This window comes from Canis lupus, chromosome 1 (genome assembly GCF_048164855.1).
Source record: "Canis lupus baileyi chromosome 1, mCanLup2.hap1, whole genome shotgun sequence".
NCBI classification, from domain to species: Eukaryota; Metazoa; Chordata; class Mammalia; order Carnivora; family Canidae; genus Canis; species Canis lupus.
In genome coordinates, this window is record NC_132838.1 from 70,214,517 (window position 1) to 70,235,964 (window position 21,448).

Sequence of the window (21,448 nt, forward strand, 5' to 3'; positions counted from 1 at the left end):
AACTTTATTACTACCTATGATGATACTTAGTTTCTACAGTTAAAGCAACTTCACATATTTTTTAAAGTCTTGGCCTTTGGGGGAAAAAAATGATGGTCTTCTTCTAGATTCTAAATATGATCTTATGAGATTATCTTATAAACTAACCATGTCTATCCCTGAAAAGGAATACTTCTAAGTAAAAGACAGTATCATCTTTCATTTACTCCAAAACTTAACTCAATGATGAATACAGAATTCCATAGTACTTCTTTCTAAGAGAAGAAATGGTTTTTCAAGACACAATATTTTGTTTTTATTAGCGTAGTATGCAGCTGTATTATTTGTACTTCTGCCCAATATTCAGTAAATGTTCAAAGTATTTAAAAACTGGCAATTTGTATGTAATACTTAACAAAAGAGGCATGTGAGAGACTACTGAGGGCATAACAATAAAACTGAACCAAATTTATTCTGGAAAAGAACATCTACTAAACTAAAAAGAATGATTGCTCAGGGGGCGACTATCCTCCACATTAAACTCTATAATGGGAAAAGTCAATTTAGAAAAGGAACATGTTTTTTAAGATGTCAGACTGTAACTTCCCAGAGGTTTCGAAGCATGACGTAAATCTTACGATGTCCAAAACAGATCTTCACAAATCCAGTTATACACGTAAACTCCTGGTGAAACTTCATCTGTTTACCCAAATCAGAGGAAATAAGGGTGTCTGCACGAAGGAGGCAGCAGCTTATGGATCCAGCATTACGAGGCTGACCCTCCCCATGGGGAATGCTTAGCTGCATTACGTTGTCGGAATAAATGGCAAAGGTTAGGATACAAACCCCTTCTCGTTTCCTGAGGATGGACTTTGTAACTGTGAAATATGTTGAAACCCTTGCTTTTCCAAATTTACAGTCCTTTAACCCATGGCCCAGGAAGCAGACTATGAGAACAGGAAGAAAGTAGTAAAGATGTTGTTCACGACAAAATCTGACAGCATTCACTCGTGAAACATTTTGTTCTGGGGCACCTGGCTGGCTCAGTCTTCTAGAAGAGCACGTGACTCTTGATCTCAGGGTTATGGGTTTGAGCCACACTAGATGTAGAGATTACTTAAACTTAAAAGATAGAAAATATTTGTTCCAATAAAAACCAAAGAGTAAAACAACTGTATAGATAGTAAAAAAAATCATAGAACATAAAATGAGAAAAAACCTTAGCGATCACTAATTTCACCCTGCTTTCCTATGTTGATGAATTAGGACTTTGGTATCAAGGTTTCACTCTGCTCTGTGGCAATTTTCTGTAACACAGATGCTTCTTTGGGGCTATGGCTAATAAAGATTTGACCCTGTTCTCCAAAGGAAATTTACTGCCTTTAAAGAAACACATTCCTCGCTTTCAGAGTCTGATAGGATCATGTCAAAATGACTTAGGTGCCTATTTGAAAGGGCTCCCATTGGCCAAAGTGGGGACAATTTGAACAGTAAAAGAATGATTGAACCAAGTGCACCCGATTGAAATACGATGAATATATAAAAATCCACAAGCCAATAATGACGCTTAAAAAAGAGAAAGACAAAAATCATGAAATAACAACACTAATGGCTTACTCTGAAATATGGTAAAAGGAAAAATTTTATCCTGTACTTCAAATAAAAATTGTATTTCACAGTAATCAAATAGCTCACATTGAAGAAGGAAAGCTATTTCTCGGGACGCTTGGGTGGCTCAGTGATTGAGCATCTGCCTTTGGCTCTGGGATCGAGTCCCACATCAGGCTTCCTACCTGAAGCCTGCTTCTCCCTCTGCCTATGTCTCTGTCTCTCTCTCATATATAAATAAATAAAATCTTTAAAAAAAAAAAAAAAGCTATTTCACACAGAAAAATTGCAAGTTTGTAAAGCTGAAAGAATGATAAAACTTGAAAATCCCATTTTAACGTACAATGTACGCATACAACTGTACCCTTAAAAATGGTTAAGATGTTTAATGTTATGTGTATTTGATCACAACTCTTTTTTTAAATCCCATTTTATGATCACACTGCCACCCACCAATGAGATAATTGATTCAGGTGAGAGTCACCAATGGATACTAACATTATTTAGATGAAAGAAATGATAAGGAAATTGATGTTTATGTGGTGCCAAAGTCTCACTCCTCCCAGATTATATGATATTTTCAAGGGAAAAATATAATTTCATAATGAGAAGATCAATCATTATTTTAATCTTAGCTACAGTAATAGTGCAAAAACATGAGATGGCCCTGATAAGATGTAATAGGAAACATACAACTTGGCTATTAAATACTCTTACCAAAGATGTTTATTCTCAATTAACCAAACCTATAGCTCTAAATTTTACTTCACATTAAATAAAGAACACAGGAGACCACCCTGAATACCAGCACATGGAGACAATCTTCAGACAAAGAGTCTGAAGAAAGAGTCAAGAAGAAACAGTCTACTAGACACGGGGCCTCTCCAACAGGAGAGTGATCTCTCTCCAACAGGTCACTGACATGCAAATACAGTGAAAAGCAATGGAATGAGGATCATTTTAGATTACAAGACACTTAAGTGACAAAGGCAATAACCAAATGCAGTATGTGCTCCTTGAGATAGGATCCTGGTTTGATAAATAGAGGATGTCACAGGAATTATTACAGAGATTTTAAATATAGAGTGGATATTAGGTAGTATTTGAGAATTATTGTCAACTGATTGTTATACATAAGAACACTGTTCTGGGGGCACCTGGGTGGCTCAGTCGGTGAAGCGTCTGCCTTTGGCTCTGGTCATGATCTCGGGATCCTGGGATCAAGCCCCACATCAGGGGCTTCAGTGAGGAGCTCGGTGCTCGGTGAGGAGCCTGCTTCTCCCTCGCCCTCTGTGATCTCTCCTGCTCTCACTCTCTCTCTCAAGTAAATAAAAGTAAAATATATACACACATATATACGTATGTCCATATTCTTTTTACAAATACATAATAAAGAAATTGGGGTGAGATGTCATGAGTTCCATAATTTATTGTAAATTACTTCAGAGAAAAAAATATATGGTAAAATGTCAATAAAATGAAAAAAGTATGTAGGCAATGGTCATCAGCGGCTACCAAACACGAGGCAGAGGCTTGATGGGAAATTTACAATAGACCAAGCTGACTGACGACAACACCTGAATCCACTGATCACCCTTCATCCCAAGAGCACAGCCACCATACATGGGGTTCCTGAAGTGCAGTAGGAAATAAACACGAACTACAATGAAGAATTCCCCAAACCATCACCACCATCAGAATCAACCTTGAATCTGATTAGGCCCCGGATCTGCCTACCAATTTAAGAGAACATTCACATAAGAGAAACATATTAACCACTACGAAAGGGATATAATCAACAAAATCCAAAATGTGGGATATTCTAAAGAAACTGAAAGAAAAGGAGAAACTATATAGTAAGTTATTTAATAGACGTATCAGCCAAATGAAATGTAGACCTCATTTGGGTCCTGACTTGAACAAACCAACCAGAAAGATATTTATGAAACAAATGAACATATGAACACTCACAAATATTTGCTATTAAGGAAATATTAAACTTCTAGACCTGACAATGGATTTGTGGTTTTGTTTTTTTATAAATGCGTATCTACTACAGACATATAAAAAACTATTTACAAAAAAAAAAAAAACTATTTACAAGGACTTGCTCTAAAACCATCCAGCAAGGGGCACCTGGGTGGCTCAGTCAGCTAAGCCTCTGCCTCGGGCTCAGATCACAGTCTCAGGGTCCTGGGATGGAGCCCTCCCCTTCTGCCCCCCACTCCCCACTCTCCACCCCTGCTCATGTGTGCATGCACATTCTCTTTATTTATTAAATAAATAAAAAGCAATTTAAAAATAAAACTAATACCATCCAGTAAGGTACAGGGTAGGGAGACAGGCGTTGGTGGCCCTTAGATGACACCAAACTGACCATGGTAATAATTAGCTACAAGATGGGTTCATGGAGATTCATTATTCTATGTTTATCATATAGGTTCCATTATAAAAAATTTTTAAAAAGAAAGCACAGAATGAAGTGTAAGCAAAGCACCTTCACGTAACCAAAGCGTCTTCTTCACCTACTACCTAACATAACAAATACCAACTAAAGTAAGAGAAGATCTAGCAAAAGATTTACCAACACTGACAAGAGAAAGGAAAAGTGTGCCTGGCCTGTGCCGCAGGCCTCCCGGCCAGGGAAGACAGGGATGGGCGAGCTGGATGGGGCAGAACCCGGACCCACCCCTTAGGAGGTGGACTAAACACGACGGGGAAAGCAGGTGGGGGCACTCGGTGGATGTTACAGATCTTCTCACCTTGCTCATCTGAAGTTGGTCATGATAAAAAGTGATCACCACAGAACACACTGACTTGATTTTCCACACCTCCTGGTTGCTTGCTGACCTGCCATCTTCCCACCCACCCTGACCCTCTACCTGCAGCCCCCAGGGGCCGGGGGGGGGGGGGGGGGGGAGGGGGGGGGGAGGCGGGGGCGGGCACTAGCACCAGCAGTACTCGCTTACTGGGTGGGAAATCTAACTAGCAAAACCGAAATGTTTCCACATTGTGCTAGAAAAATCCAGACTGATTTTACTGTAAAATGTCTCACTTTAACTGAAAACCTGATTTGTGGTCTGTAGAAATTACTGAGGCATCTGCTCTTTCCCGTTCTTTTTTGGAAAGGAAGCTAGACTAGAAACTCTTGTGTAATTTGTATTTGGATGTGGTGTTTGCAGAGGATAATAATCTTCCCAAATTCCTAAGTAGTTCCATCTGTTTTTATGGGAAATTTGGCTTAGAATGACTTGAGAAAATGAAGAACTAAGTAAGAAATCCAATCGCCTTTACAATTAGTCTTAGTATACTCTTTGAGTGGTTTTAAGAAATAACCAAAGAAATATTCACAGCAAAAAAAATTTTTTAACTGAACCTAAAGCTGATAAAAAGCGTCTATGAAACCATCAATTTACAAAACAGAGGCAGGTTAAAACTATGCCACACGGATAAAATTAGCAAAATAAAAATTGTAGGAATGATAAAAGACAATCCAATTTCTTCAAAAAAATAAATTACAAGGAAATATATAGTTTTGGTTTTTTTTTTTAATTTTTATTTATTTATGATAGTCACAGAGAGAGAGAGAGAGAGAGGCAGAGACACAGGCAGAGGGAGAAGCAGGCTCCATGCACCGGGAGCCCAACGTGGGATTCGATCCCGGGTCTCCAGGATCGCGCCCTGGGCCAAAGGCAGGCACTAAACCGCTGCGCCACCCAGGGATCCCCTACAAGGAAATATAAAAGAGAGACAGAACCTATAAAGAGAATCACTACTCCACAATATGTGCACCTAATTTGAATCGTATTCCAAAAAACCTGAAAGAAAACAGAAACAAATTGGAAACTGAACAGAGTGAATATTTGATGATACTAAAGATTAACTATTAATTTGTTTATGTGTAATAATAGTATTGTAATTTTTTTTCAAGAATCTTAGCTTTTAGAAATATCTATTGAGGGGTACCTTGCTGGCTCAGTTAGAGGAGTATGCGACGCCTGACCTTGGAGTCATGAGCTCGACCCCATGTTGGGTATAGAGATTACTTACAATAAAAAGTTTAAAAAAAAAGATATTTTGAATATAAGTAGATGAAACAAAAAGATGCCTAGGATTTGCTTCAAAATAATCCTGTCAGGGTGAAGTGAACAGGGATGTAGATAAAGGCTGGCTACCAGCTGATCGCTGTTAAAGTTAGGTGATGACCCTTCATGGGGAGGATCATCGTACTATTCAATTTGCTACATATTTAAAACTTTCCAAATAAAGCTGCTTCATTTAAAAAAAATTAAAAAGGAAATAACAAAGTTAGCTTACGAATTTTTCAAATTAACTTCTAAAAATTTTAATATCTAAAATAGAACAGTGAGACATTTTGTACCTAAAGTAGCATATTAACAAATATATTTAGAATTAGTACTTCTCATCTTGAAATCACTTTAATCACCTTAAAATTTCAGCAAGTCACAAAATGAGAATCATAAAATCTTAACACGTGGTGGCCCCAAAGTCCCACCTCCCACGCAGTGAATCATCCTCCCACCTCCCAACAGACAATTACCAGCCTCTGGCAGAGGTCCTCCAAACCCTGGGAAAGTCACTCCATTCTCTGCCCACACCAACTGTCAAAAAGTTCCTCTTCTCCCAAAAAGGAAACTCCCTTTCTCCAGATCTGGTTTACGCCTGGGAAAAAGGGTTTTCCAACAGGTCACCGTCCATTTGTGAGGTGTGAAGTCAAGTTAGTGCCTCGCTGACTGGCATCTCTATCACTGTCATGATGCAAAAAAGAAAATCTCAGAGCTAAGGACAGAACCGCAGGCAACAGGGAAAAGCTGATAGTCAGAGGAAAGGAAGTCTTCAGAGAAGAGGAGGAGTAGAACAGAAGCACTGCAAGGGGTCAGGGGGGAATTTCAAGATGGTCAAAAATAAAACAGGAGGGGACAGTACTCCACAGACTTGACCCCGGGGCCATCGTTACCCGGTGAGAGGAACTTCAGGGTACTGCTGGGGCGCAAGTGAACGCGCTCTTTGCTGGGGAATACGGAGCCATCTACTACCTCTTAATACATCTTCACTCTGGAAAGAAGGCCAACACTGCTGTGTCCTAGAACTCTTTCAAGGAGCTTATAATTCAGCAGACTTAACTTTCATTTCAAAAAAATTTAATCCTATTTCAACCGGTTTTGTAGCCATCGAGACAAGCCGCATCAGCTTGCTAGGCTTCCCTACGAGCGTCCCTGGCGTCTGTCCATCCATCCTGTCAGCAGTCCCCGTTGGTCATAATAAAAATCACTGGCAAGAAATATCTTAGATGACCAAGATTAAAATTTCAGTAATAATCACCACCACAGAGTTCCCACAAATGAACAGCATACTCCCAAAACTGCCATGGGGATACCATGAAAGCTTTAGCCAATGTTCTGCCCAAGCCTGTCTGTGTCGCTCCTCTACACAAGGGCCCTGGGAGCGACCCTCCGCAGGGCCCAAGGGCCCAGCCAGACACCGTATACGGATCCGGACTTAATTCAGGGCGCCTGACCCATTTAAGAGAAGGACACAGGAAGCACCCTTATTTCCCCAGTGTCACACCCAGCAACTGGTTGAAGCGGGATTTGGGGCTGCAACAATATCCTTTCCACCCTCCGCTCCTTTCAGGAAAAAAGGAAGGGAGATAAACTATCAGGTACCTGGTTGCTTAAAATTCCCATCCCCAAGGACCCGGGACAAACTCCCCCAAGCCTGTCTCCTGGGGACAGCTCAGGGACAGCGGAGCTCCGACACCCCTGACGGCACGAGGCAAAACTCCCAATGGTCAGCGGCACCTGGAACCTCCAACCTGGGCAGCCACTCTGCGACCTTTCACGCTGCAGATGGACGCGACGTCCCACTTATAAAGCGGCGACGGAGAGCAAGGCAGGCGGCAGCCACCCCTGCCCAGATCTGCGCTCGCCCCCCTCCTGCCCAGCTTCCCAGCGAGGGACCGGGCCTGGAACCCCCCCAACTGCCGTCCAACTTCTGAATGAAACTGCCCCTCACTCTTCCGACAGGTAACCCAGGACAGTACCTACCTCGCAGGGTTACTGCAAGGGGACAACGAACAAACTAAGCAACAGAACAGTACTGGACACAGACGAAGTACTCGATGAATGTGACCCGTTATTACCAATACTTTCTAATTCACCATGTGATACCTTTACAAAGAAAATACACTATGATTCAATAAAGCACAGATTAAAATAATTCAGTATATAATGACCTCCCAAAGAAAACATACTAAACTATATTTTAATTTAAAGTAAGAATCAGGGATCCCTGGGTGGCACAGCGGTTTAGTGCCTGCCTTTGGCCCAGGGCGCAATCCTGGAGACCCGGGATCGAGTCCTACATCGGGCTCCCGGTGCATGGAGCCTGCTTCTCCCTCTGCCTGTGTCTCTGCCTCTGCCTCTCTCTCTCTCTCTCTCTCTCTCTCTCTCTCTCTCTGTGACTATCATAAATTAAATAAATAAATAAAATAAAGTAAAAATCAGGAGTGCCTGCGTGGCTCCGTCCATTATCTTGATCTTGGCTCAGGTCATGATCTCAGGGTCATGAAATCGAGCCACTCGTTGGGCTCCGTGCTGGGCATGGAGCCTGCTTAAGACTCTCTCTCCCCCTCTGCCTCTCCTTGCTCATGCACTCTTTCTCTCTCTAAAAATGAATGAATGAATGAATGAATGAATGAACGAAATTTAATAAATAAATAAAAGTAAAATTTAAAATAAACTACCTCTCACATAAAAATCCTGCCTTTAGGGGCACCTGGGTGGCTCCGTCAGTTAGGTGTCTCCTCAGCTCCGGGGTCCTGGGATCAAGCCCCACATCAGGCTCCTTGCTCAGCGGGGAGCCTGCTTCTCCTGCTCCCCCCACCACTTGTGCTCTCTGTTGCTATTTCTGTGTCTCTCTCCCTCAAATAAAATAAAATCTTTTCAAAAAATTCTGCCTTTATTAATTGGGAAACACATTTCAACTACTAAGTGATTGTCAGCTTCAGCTATAATGCCAACTTTTTGATTTATAAACTAACATATGACCAATGTTTGAAGCATGCACTTTCCCCTCTATAAAGCCAGACAGACCATACACATGGCAGGTTGATCTGATTTTACAGTAACTGTGTAGTCCCATTAAAATCCAGTCAGCTGAAAAAAAATGTTTCGCTTGGTCTACTTCCAACATATTGCCAACAAAACCATGCTAAGCAAAAGAAGAATGAAAGAGAGAAAGGGAGTGTGGGAGGGAAGAAAGGAGAAAAAAGGAAAATCGGAAATCATTAAAGTCTTTAAAGTCATTAAAGTAAATGTAGGAGCAATGGGAAAAAAAAACATACAGAACAGCAACAGTACCTTGAAAATATACTAGACTCTGAAGATCAGCTCTGATTTGGTTTAGAAAGTATTAGGTTTTTTTTTAGCACTGGCTAGAGCATTTCCTATGTCCACAAGCTACGTTTAGATGAAACTTTCTCTGAGCGGGATCCCTGGGTGGCGCAGCGGTTTGGCGCCTGCCTTTGGCCCAGGGCGCGATCCTGGAGACCCGGGATCAAATCCCACGTCGGGCTCCCGGTGCTTGGAGCCTGCTTCTCCCTCTGCCTATGTCTCTGCCTCTCTCTCTCTCTCTGTGACTATCATAAATAATAAATAAAAGAAAAAAAAAAAAAAAAGAAACTTTCTCTGATCAAAACCACAGTCAGAAATTTATTCCAAAAACATGACCTAAGTCGCAAATGAACTCATCTCTGTGACTCTACACAAGCAGTAATGGACATCAATTTTATTTTGGAGACTAGAATGCACGTGCCAAAAAGAAGGGGCAGGAGGAAATATCTATATACAAATGAAATTATATGATGTCTAGAATTTGCTTCATAATCATCCTCGGAGGAGGGTAGTGTCAGGAGTGGAAGGGAAGTGTTGATGAGACACGACTGCTATGTCCTGGTAATTATCAAAGCTGGGTGAGGGTACCCGGGGTTCACTACACGAGTGTTCTCTCTACATCTGAATGTATCTTCAACTTCCCGTAATAAAAAGTTTAAAAAGAGAGACACTCTTCTGTAACTAACGATGGTATATTCCTTCTGCCAAAAAGCGTTTCAATAAATAGATGCATTAAAAACATGACTTTAAAAAACTCCAACAACAACAAAAAAAGTCCCGGAAAAAAGGCCACGTTATCTCTCACTGCTATCGTGTGGGCTGCACAGAGCAAGCAACACAGAGATCACAGATCCATAAAATGCTCTAAAATCTACCCTCGAGTCTTTCCATTTAAACTTGCGGCACGGGGACGAAAGTGAACTGGCCCCAGCTAGGAGAAAAGCTAGAGGCACATCTGCACGACACATGCTGCCCACATCTACGGCTCCTCGCCGGGGAGCTGCAAAGTTAAGAATATCTGCAACATACCTTTATTTTCCTGCTGCAGGTGGGGGAGGGAGAGGGACAAATGTATTCATATTCTCATACGTGTATAACTTAAAACAGACAATCTTGGCATTACAGAAATTAAGACACAGGCTTTACTGATGTTGATTTTAATGGCTGAGATCCAAAAACAGTTCTGGTTACAAGCTTATGGATAAACTCTTGATTCCTCTGTCAGTAGACAGACCCAACTCATTTCTTGACATTTTAACCTTTCCCATACACAATTTGTATTCATTTTATTAAGAAAAATGAGTTTTCCTTTCTCCCTTTAAGAGAAGTGGATTAAAGAAAACTTTTCAAGGGAGGTGTTCACTTAGCAGCTTTCCTACCAGAGTCCAAGAGCAATTAAACAGAGCATACTGGGGAAAAGGGAAAGATTATCATGGTGCAAGTGGGCTCCCAGAATGAAGGCTGAATGTGCACCGCCGTCTAGCAGATGACCCTGCCACACTAGCTTTTCAAATCCTAGTGAAGGCATTTGGCACCATTTCCTAATAATCCCATAGGACTTCTACTTCCTTGTTTTTTCAACAGTATCTCAAAACGTTGACACATTTATTGAACTATTTTTGGAAGACCCAGCTTTGTCTACCTTCAGGGCTCAAGATACAAATAGATGAGAGCTACAGGACAGATCTCTAGCTACAGAACTTGGCAGGCTTCCTGTGTTCTCCAAGAAAAATTCAATTGGCAACTCCATCAGCAGCAGAGAAGCACAGAGCAGAGGGGACAACTGGACACAAGCAGGCCTTGGCTGTGCCTGACGCTCCCTTAGGAAACCGAATGACTGGTAAGTTTAACCTCTTCCTGACCCGCTTTTATCTGTCGGACACACGGTATGAAATGTATTTTAAGAATCAAATGAGAAAAGTGATTTACTTTGAAAAGATTAAAACGAAACTTTGCAAATTAAAACCATATTTAATAGAAAAGAAAACCATGAGAAGTCTAAGCTGCAATCACCACATAACGGTTTTTATGCTGTTATCTACTAGGAGAAAGAAAAAAATCTATTAATGACCTTGATAGAAAATGATATTTTGGGTACGCCTGGGTGGCTCAGCGGTTCAGCATCTGCCTTTGGCTCAGAGTGTGATCCCAGGGCCCCAGGATCAAGTCCCACATCGGGCTCCCTGCATGGAGCCTGCTTCTCCCTCTGCTTGTGTCTCTGCCTCTCTCTGTGTCTCTCATGAATAAATAAAAATTTCAACAAAAAAAATGATATTTTGAACATATGCACCATTTCTCAAACTTCACTCACAGAACAACTTTATATTTTTTGCCAAATCCAAACACTGTCACTGTATTTTTTACTTTATATTTAACCTTTAAATCAAGTTACAAAAATACCTACTTCATTTTAGCCTTATACTATGTTAATACCAATGAAATCATAGGTTTGAGGCACTTGTCTATTTTTCTGATGTACACTGACATGTATATTTAACCAGTAAGAGAGAAAGATTCATCTGTGTACCACCTTAACTCATTTTAACACACACCACACTTTCGGAAAATATATCCTGGTCTACTGCCTGCAACATCTTCTACAATAAGGAACAGAGTATTTGAATTTATAAATCTGTAAAACCCACCAAAGAGTTTAACCTACACTAACCACACGCACATATGAGTCTTTGGGTCTTTGGGAGCTTCCTCGGACCTCACAGCCAATACCTTATCAGAACCCCATTTCTGTTGCCCTAAACTCCATACACAAAAAATCCCTAGTATGTATATCTTCACGAGTGTAATTCCCATTCCCTATTCATGCCCTAGTAACCAAATTTTTTACCCTAAAAGTATTTAACACAATCCACAGGAGTTCAGAGTTTCCTCTAATCACGGAATCAATATTCAAAGAATATTTAATATATGTGTATGCAAATCACATATCAATCTGAAGATAAATGAAGGTATTCAGGACGCTCTAAAATAAGGTTGCCATTTCTGAAACATAGTCACCAAACTTTTACTGTGTATTTTTAAATCTAATTCAAGTATGTATTGTAAGATTTATAAACATCTGTACTGAACTAATCCATGAAACTATCACAAGAAAAAAAATAATACATTTGCCGAAGTCTTCCTAGGAAGCAGCACCTTTCCGTTCAGACATATCAGTCGTCAACTCCCACCCACCCTAGATGTTGGCTCAATCACCTGACTTTCTCTCTCTCTTCACATGTATATATACACATATCTATGATATATACATATGTTATATACATGATATTATATATACATAATATTTTTATATATATAAAAATACATATATAAAGTTCAACTCAGTATCTGGCATAAAAAAAAAAAGGACCATTTTACTATGGCTGCAGTCCTTACCAAACTGTGACTACCACAGTAATCTTGGGGATTTTATTTTTATCAATTCAAAACCCTAAATCAGTGGACTGAACATGAGTTAATTTCTGCTCCCTCCCAAAACCACACCAAAATGACAGTAAGGAAAAAAATTTTTAAAGGGGAGGGACAAAAAAAAAAAAGGAGGGGACAGGCCAGCAGATGAGATATATCAACAGAATTTTAGAAGATGGAAAACAGATGTACAAAGTAACTGACTTAGCAAAGCAGAGGAAGCCAAAGCTGAATCCCTGTTCTGGTGGAGGCCTCCAAGAAGCAAACTGAGCCCTGGGAGAGGCCCCAGGAGCCTAGGAAGTAGAGGTTCCAGAGGCCACAGAGTGCAAGGGGAGAGACAGAGCTGAAAACAGCACATGGAGCACTCCTGAAACTCTTCCTTCTCCCTCCCTCTCTCTGAACTTTGCAGCCAAAAGACAAGAGGTTCATTCTCTAGAGCAGTTGAAGGAAGTCTCCAGGCTGAGGGAATCCAGACACAGAGGGCAGATGTGGGGGGAACACAGAAAACAAGGAGGCCCTACTACTCGGGCAACATGTATTCACCAAGTGCAAAATAGACAAAAATATTTGCCTTCTTGCAGTTTACACTGAGGTGATAATAATACATACTATGAAAGAAAAGAAAGAAAGAGAGAAAAAGAAAAGGAAAGAAAAGAGAAAAGAAAAGAAAGAAAGATTGAAGGCATACTAGGGTTTTAGGTGTGCAAGCAGGGTTGTAGTTTCAAATAAATGATCATGGGAAACAAAGATCTGAAGGAGTTAAGGGAGTAAGCTATGCAGGTATCTGCTGGAAGAGCATTCCAGAGGGGAAGCAAGTGCAAAGGGCCATAAGTAGAGTAAGATTGGAGACACTACACACATGGAAAAACCAAGGACATTACCAGAAAGAAAATTCAGTGACCATGGAGCAGCGTTGAAAACAGGAAAACAAAAAAATTCAGCAGAGAGGTTAGAAGAAAGCAAAAACCAAACAAAAAAAAATAAAGGGATGGTATGAGAGGGAAAAAAAAAAAACACTAATAAAATTGGAGAGTCAATCTAGAAAATTTAATCCAAATAACAGAAGTTTCAGAAACACCAGAGAACACAGAGGGAGAAATTATAGAGGAAGATTTCAGGCAGACACGAGTTTCCAACCTGGAAGAGCCCACTGAGCTCAGCACAATGAGTGAAAAACCTCCCATACCCAAGGCACACCATCATGAAATTTCAAAACACCAAGTTCAAAGAGAAAATCCTAAAAACTCTTAAGAAGAGCAAACCAGCCACACCCACAGAGGCAAACATTAGAGTTGCAGGGCTCCTGCCCACCAGCACTGGCAAGCCAGATCACAACAGAATCATGCCTGAAAAAGTCAAAAGAATAAGCAGTCACTAAGTTGGAATTCTATACCCAGCCAAACTATAAAAGCATTCACCGTAAGAGCACAAAAAGGCATTTCAGGGGTGCCTGGCTGGCTCAGTCAGTAGTGCATGCAACTCTTGATCTCAGGGTCATGAGTTCAAGCCCCACAGTGGGCATGGAGCCTACTTGGGGAAAAAAAAAAAAAAAAAAACGCATTTAAGAGTGGAAAAAAGCTGCTTCAAGACATGCATGCAAGTTTTCAAAAAATTCACCTTCCATTAGCACTTTCTTGGAAATTGCTGGAGGATATAGTTAAAGTAAGAGTTAAGAAAGAGACAGAGAGCCCAGTAACCTGGGAGCCCAGAAAGAAAGGCAAAGGGAATTCCCAGAATACAGCTGCACAGGAGCCCCAGAAGTAAACCAGTCCAGCAGGATGGAGGTTTCCTAGCCTCAAAAATAAGAACTGAACTAAAACAGTTTTTGATCTTCTGTTTCCCAAAATACTTTCCAAAACACTGCTCCCAAAAATCTCTCTCCAATACTCAGACACACGCACACATGTGCACACGTGCACACAAGCACACACTTTATTAAAGTCTCAGCCTGGGACACCCGGGTGGCTCGGTGGTTGAGCGTCTGCCTTTGGCTTGGGGCGTGATCCCGGGGTCCCAGGAGCTCCCTGCATGGAGCCTGCTTCCCCCTCTGCCTATGTTTCTGCCTCTCTGTGTGTCTCTCATGAATAAATAAATAAAATATTTTAAAAATAATAAATAAATAAAGTCTCAGCCAGTTCACAAACCACACTGGGCAGTACTTTCTCACTCATCCCGCTCTATTTCAAGCATGTCTACACTAAATAATCTCCATGCTCCTTTCTGGTCCTCTAGGTGAATGAATCTAAAGGTGTAGCCTGTCTGGACAAAAAGAAAAAGAACCTAGGAATTATGGCAAAGTGCAAATTACGTTTTAATTTAATGTCTTTGAGATAGTGGGATGTGTGTTTATACTGGTAGAAACTCAAAAATATGATTAAACTCAGCACACTTGTTATCATGGTGTTAGTTCCAGCTCAACAGGAGGTCTAGAAACTTGAACTCAGGGCTTACAAAAGGTGATAGGTGGTAATCAGACCTATATGAAAAATTTCCAAAATCACAATTTTCCTGGGGCTCCTGGGGGGCTCAGTCGGTCAGGTGTCCGACTCTTGGTTCCAGCTCAGGCCATGATCTCTGGGTCATGCAATCGAGCCCTGCATCAGGCTCCATGCTCAGTGTGGACTGTGCCTGAGACTCTCTCTGTGCCTCTGCCTTTGCCCCTCTCCCTGCTCATGCTGTCTTGTAAAATAAATACATAAAATCCTTTTTTAAAAAAAAATCACAGTCCACAGTCATCTTGGAATAAGGCAATCAAAAGGTACCATTCATCAGTCTTTTTGTATCTGGCAATTCCTTTCAAAGAGGTTCACAGGCCATAAAAAGAGCAAAGCAAGAGGAAACTGGCTTTTCAGTTTCATAAAGCTTTAGTTTAGATACAATGACCCTCCCTACCTGGTCTAGACAAAATCATACGGAGGGGCAGACAAATCACCGTGGAGCCCTTTCCACACCCTCTCCTTCTTAACCTAGAAAGTACGGAAACCGTCCCCATGACCCTGAAGTTAGTCACATGTGCAAAATGTTAACTTGGCTACCTGAAACAAAACCTTACTGAAGGTATTTCTCAGAGCGAATAAAAAGAGCATTCTTATTCCTCACACATATTCCAATTACTATAAAGATAATTTAGGAGGCAACCTACAGACATGTAGACCTTCATGGCTCTAATATGCTAATTTGAAAAGATACTAATACCCAGGGCAGTATCCATGAAATGAAATTATAATTCCATTTTAAAAGTAATTGAGAATATGAAGTTAGCCCAATTTCGATCTTTAGGGGGAAAAAATCCAGAAGCAGTATATAACGTAGTACTGTCCTTATCCAAACGGTAAGTGACATCACTTTAAAAATGAGAAAACTGAGGTATGCCTGGGTGGCTGTCAGCTAAACATCTGCCTTCAGCTCAGGTCGTGATCTTGGGGTCCTGGGATCGAGCCCAGGGCGGGCTCCTTGCTCAACTCTCCCCCTGCCCCTTCACCCAACTTGTGCTAAAAAAAAAAAAAAAAACTTTAATGAAAAATTGAGAAAACCACTGAAATTCTCATTAAAACAAATACTATCCCAAACACTGAGTATTGAGAAAAATGATACATCAAGTATCTATCCTTCTAGACATGAAAAACACATCTCTAAGAAACCCACAGGGATGTCAATCCAACCACAAAGCGAGAGGAAACAAAATCCACCAGCAAGAAAAGCAAATCCCCTGTATGACATATGGCCTACATGACCCATATGGCCTACGTGACGCAGCTACATGAACTACCACTAGGTTCTACGCCAACTCCAACTTTCAAAGAATCTTCACAAAAAGCACCCCTAATATATTCTATAAAGGTTCAATGAATAGATTTGTCAAATGAGTTAAGCACGATGTTCTAGATCACTTCACATGCCAAATATACATCCACATCCACGTAAATACATTTGCTCTCATACAGAATGCACACACGCACTTTACAGAAAACCGTTAAAAAGCACTGGTCACCACCGCCAGCTACCTCTAGCTATGAGGACGACCGCCCGCTCCCCTTTCTGCCTTCCCTATAATCGCCCCACGACTCTACTACTTGCACCTGAGGCCAGGCTCCTGCAGCTCCCAAGAGGCCACGACCCCATCTGAGACTTGGGGGGGGGGGGGGCACACCAGCGATGCCCCCCCCCCCCCGATTAGGGGGCTGCTTCGGGCCGAAGCATGGCATTCCCACAGGATGCTCTGTCTGGAATCTGGGGGGGTTCCTGTACAAATCTTCTATGAACTCCGACCCCCGAGGAGTCTGCAAATGTCTGGGTGTCGGGGCGGAGGGCAAGGGCTGCGCGTCCATTCGCTGAGTGGAAAGGGCAACCCTTGAGGATTCTATGAACGTGCAGGGACTCAGGGCCAAAGCCAGCAGAAACCCTGACGTCCAGCTTTTAACTCTGTAAGGGTACCTGGGGGGCACCTGGGGGTACCCGGGGGTTAGTACAGTAATTCTGAATCTGAAAAAGCAAACAGGGCCACTGGAAATGTTTCTAAATAAAGGTGGGGCGGGGGAGGTAGGCACATTTCCTTTGTTTTCTCCAAGTAAAAACCAGAGATTTTAGAAATGCAAATTTTGACTCTCCGCGATATCCGCACAAACTACTATATTGTCTTATAAAAATATGAGCAAAGCATACGCTCCCAAAAAGTCCACACACAGCTTTCGAAAAGACTACTTTGGTTCAAAAAACAAAGACAAATGCCCATAGCTTCCTGTGGAAACAGAAACAAAGTCAAATCTTCAAAAATATTTAGCATTCTACTAAATAAAATACAAACCCCACATTCCTAAATAAAACGGCAAAGATAAAACCCCTTGTAGTTCTCTGGCCACAGTAATATGAGATTGGTGATTCAGAGCAAAACCTGATGTTAAACATAACTATACAATATTACTAATTACAGAGTAATTTTACCAATAAATATTTTGGTTGAGGACTGCTTTGTCATCTTTGCAAGTATTTTTAGTTGAAAGCAAATGGCTGGGTAGTACACATGGACATGGTTATGATTTTTAAAAATCTATTTTTAAAATCTGGTGACTGGATAGGTCTTCTAAACTCGATTCTTTGGAACCGGTAATTTGGAAAGGGTAAACCACAGGAACGCTACGTTAGGAAGGAAAGGACGCGGCCGGCTCACCAACTCAGAGCAGCACAGGGTACACTGGAAGTGACCACCGGCCCAAGAGCCACCAACACGGGCACATACGTAACTGTCCTCAAAGCCAGCTCTCCAAATACAGTAAGAATTCCCTGAATTTCCTTGTTTTACGTTTGCGGTTATTTTTTGGTGGGCCTCCTTTCGGGTCCATCCCCTAAATCTGAAAATCTGCTTCTTCCTACTTGGAATTAAATTTCTGATTTTAACGTAAATACCAGCTGCATTCCTACCCAATCTAATAATACATACCCAGTTGAAATATTCCGTAACAGTTAAATTTTTTTTACATAAGTTAGCAATGATTTCACTAAAATTGTAACTTTGGTATTACTTTTAATCACTTTAAGCAATCCCCACCCAAGTTAGATACCAAGATATTCCGAGTGGAGAGCTCAACTCACCCACCTGTTTCCTCCGCAGTGTCTCTGCACAGGTGCTCTAACTACTTGGGCTGGAGGTGAAAGATGAGCAACCGCTTAGGACTTGGGCTTTCTTAAGGAAGTGTGTTTTGAAAGGAAAGAAACTGTCCCCTCGGATCAGTGCACGTAAGCAGCCTCTGGTTCTTGGCAGTCCTCCTGCACACAAGACCACTACCAGCGGGAAGTCTGCCCAGGGAGTGGGGAAGGCAGGCTAAGACCAGAGGCGCCCTAAATCCACCCCATTGTTCCCACAAGCTCCAAAGAGGAGACATCTGAGGTTTGAGGTGGTTCTCAATCTGAATTACAGGACTGGCCACCGTTGACAGGTGACACTGCCTTCGCTCTTTGCAAACTGTGTCCGTGGATGGAGGAAGCTGGGTGGCCCGGGTCACACCCCAAGACTGCCCGCAGCACCGGGACAGGGGCAGCGCCCTGGTCTCCCAGGGAACCTGCTCAGGACCTGGGAGTCCTACATCCCCGCCCCTGCGGCCAAAAAGCTGACTCAGTTTCCCTCAAGTGCTAAACCCAAAGTGAAATGAGATAGAAAGCCAAACTACACTGCGAATTCTCACAGTATTTATTATAGACGGAGGACACAGAAATAATGCGTTCCGGTGGGAGAAGAAAACCTTGGGGGGGGGGGGGGGCTGAAGAATATGGACGAATAAAGGGAAGCCTCTTGGAGTCATTAAAAATATGAAAAAACTTACATAACAGTAAAAAGAACAAGACTGCTGGCACGACGACATGCAAAAGACATTTTGGAGGTAAGAAGTTCAAGAAACAGGAAAGGACGGGATTCAAAAAAAAAAAAAAAAAGTACATTTACTGCTCCGATCTGTTCACCTTCCCTCCGTCTTAGAAGCAGCGGCCGCGGTGGAAGCGACGAGGAACGGGTGGATGGAAGGATCCGCAAATTAGCGGGAGGCCCCGGAGGCCGTGCTGCAGAGTAACCGGTCTGGGCGGCAGCTCCTCTAGCCTCCCCGCAACCCTGGCCGCCAAGGAGCGGAGCCCCCGGACCCCACCCGGCACCCCCGGACCCTGCACCGCGTACTCTGCACCCCCGGACCTCGGACCGCGCACCCTGCACCCTGCACCCCGCACCGTGCACTTGCACCCCCGGACCCTGCACCGCGCACTCTGCACCCCGCACTCGTACCCCCGGACCCTGCACCGCGCACTCGCACCCCCAGACCTCGGACCGCACATCCCCGAACCTCGCACCCCGCACCCTGCATTTGCACCCCCGGACTCCGCACCCCGCACCGTGCACTTGCACCCCCGGACCCCGCACCCTGCACCCCGCACTCGCACCCCCGGACCCCGCACCCGCCCCCCGCCCCCCGCAGCGGCCCCGCGGGCGGACCGGCAGTGGGCGCAGAGACCCGGGCGCTGGGGGCCGCCCGCGACCTCCGGGACCGCAACAGGGCGCGCGGGGGGCGGGGAGGGACGGGGCGGGACGCGGCGCGCGTGGGGCGGCGGGACGGCGCGCGTGGGGCCCCTCGCCCAGCCCCGGCACCGCCCACGCGCGCGGCGGGCCCCAGCCGCACCCCCCCCGCCGCCCCTCACCCCCGCGCCGAGCTCCGCGCCGAGCTCCGCTCCGGGATCCGCTCGGGCCCGCGGCCGGCGCCCGGGATGCAGCGGGATTCCTCCGCCGGCCTCCCCGCGGGCCCGGGACGCGCCGCCCCGAACCCCAGCACCTCGGGGCCCGCGCGGCTCACCGGCGCCCCCGCCCCTCCCGGCGCCGCCCCGACGTGGCCCCGACCCCGGGGAGGGAGAGGCGGGCGGGGGACCCGGGACCCGGGCCTCGGGGCGGGAGGCAGCAGTCCCGGGGCCGCCGCCCTCCCCCGGGGACGCCGTCCCGCCGCCGCTTCCTGCCCGGCTCAGCGCCCCGGCCGCGGCCTCGGGGACACTCCGGGCGGCCCGCGCTCCGCGGGGACCAGCCGCTCCGCCCGGACACCCGGACACCCGGACCCCCGGACCCCGGGACCCCCGACCCCCCCAGCCCCGCCCAGCCCCGCGGCGCCCCCAGGACTCCGACCCCCGGCCCCCGCCCGCAGCCCCGCAGCCCCGCGAGCCGCCTCACCGCGCTCCGCGCCGCCGGGGCTCGCTCCCGCGGGGCCGCTCCCGCTCCAGCCGCAGCCTCGGGGCCGCCGCGCCGCCTCCTCCGCCGCCGCGTTTCAAATTGAAATTCCCTGGCTCCGGCCGTCAGAGCCCCGGCGCCCGCCCCGCCCCTCGCGGCGGAAGCCCCGCCTGCGCCCCCGGACGCGCCCCCAGCGCGGAAACCCCCGCGGCCGCGCCACGCCCCGGCCACGCCCCGGCCACCCCCCTCCGGCCGCGCCGTGCCCCCTGTGGCCACGCCCCTCCGGCCGCGCCACGCCCCGGCCACGCCCCTCGGGTCGAGCCACGGCCCTCTGGCCACGCCCCCTCGACAGCGCCACGCCCCTATGGTCACGCCCCCTCCGGCCGCGCACGGCCCTCTGGCCACGCCCCCCTCGACAGCGCCACGGCCCTATGGCCCCGCCCCTTAGGCCACGCCCCCAGGGGCGGGACTTGCCGCGGGATTCGCCGCCCCGGCCGCCGGGCACCCGCGGCTGCAAGGATGCGCTCCCCGACCGCGAACCCCGCCCGTAAATCCCGTTTCACCAACTTTGCAAACTGCTTTCCTCGGACTGCGAGAGGCCTAAGCCGTCACTGAGCCCATGGACGCGGGCACAGGGCTCGCGGGTCCCTTTCCGCGGAGCCCGGGGAAGAGCTTTCCCGCGGGGAGCAGAAGGCCTGGGGGGGGGGCGTCTCCCGCGGCCCAGGGCGTGACCCAGGGTCCCGGCATCCGGTCCGCGTCCGGCTCCTCCCTCGCTCGGCCAGGGTCTCTGCCTCTCTCTGCGTCTCATGAATAAATACATAAAAATGTTTTAAAAAGAAAGAAAAAAGAACTATTTATTCTTCCTGCGGGAGGGGCTGGGGGGTTTGGGGAAACCCCACAGAGGAGGGACTTTCACGCCGAACCCAAAGCGTGAGTAGGCTTCCTCCAGGCAGCACCCTGGGAGCCCGAATTGCAGAGCAGGACAAGGCTGAGGATGCTGCAGACCTAAGGCTGTGAAAGACACACACGATACCTCCCGGGGCCCTGCTGCTTTTCTTTTATAAAATTACACCACTTTTTCTCAGATTCTACTGATTTCATCTTTTCTGAACGTTGACCATCAAGAGGGAGGCGCAGGGCAGGCCTCCAGGGTGTGCCAGCCGCGCACCTCTCGTTCTTGCTCCCTCCCTCCCTTAGCGAGGGCTTTAATGACGCTGCCTGGGCCAAAGTCCTCTTTTCTTTGCCAAACATAATCTTTTCTAAAACTAACAATGTCGCATGGAAGCTCGGTTACAGTCTCCAGGGGCCTGGTGCTTGTAGTCGACAAAGC

The 21,448-nt window shown here is 45.5% G+C and overlaps 1 protein-coding gene across 2 annotated transcripts in view; it reads right to left on the reverse strand.

Annotated features, from left to right (window-relative positions):
- Nucleotides 1-20,256, reverse strand: part of EPB41L2 (erythrocyte membrane protein band 4.1 like 2) — a 193,570-nt gene extending 173,314 nt beyond the window's left edge. The window contains exon 1 of one of the 2 annotated variants that reach the window (XM_072833937.1): nucleotides 20,122-20,256. The gene's annotated coding sequence lies outside the window, so the exon portion shown is untranslated. The remainder of the gene's footprint in view (nucleotides 1-20,121) is intronic. The other variant, XM_072833939.1, reaches the window with a different exon arrangement.
- Nucleotides 20,257-21,448: the final 1,192 nt, after the last annotated feature.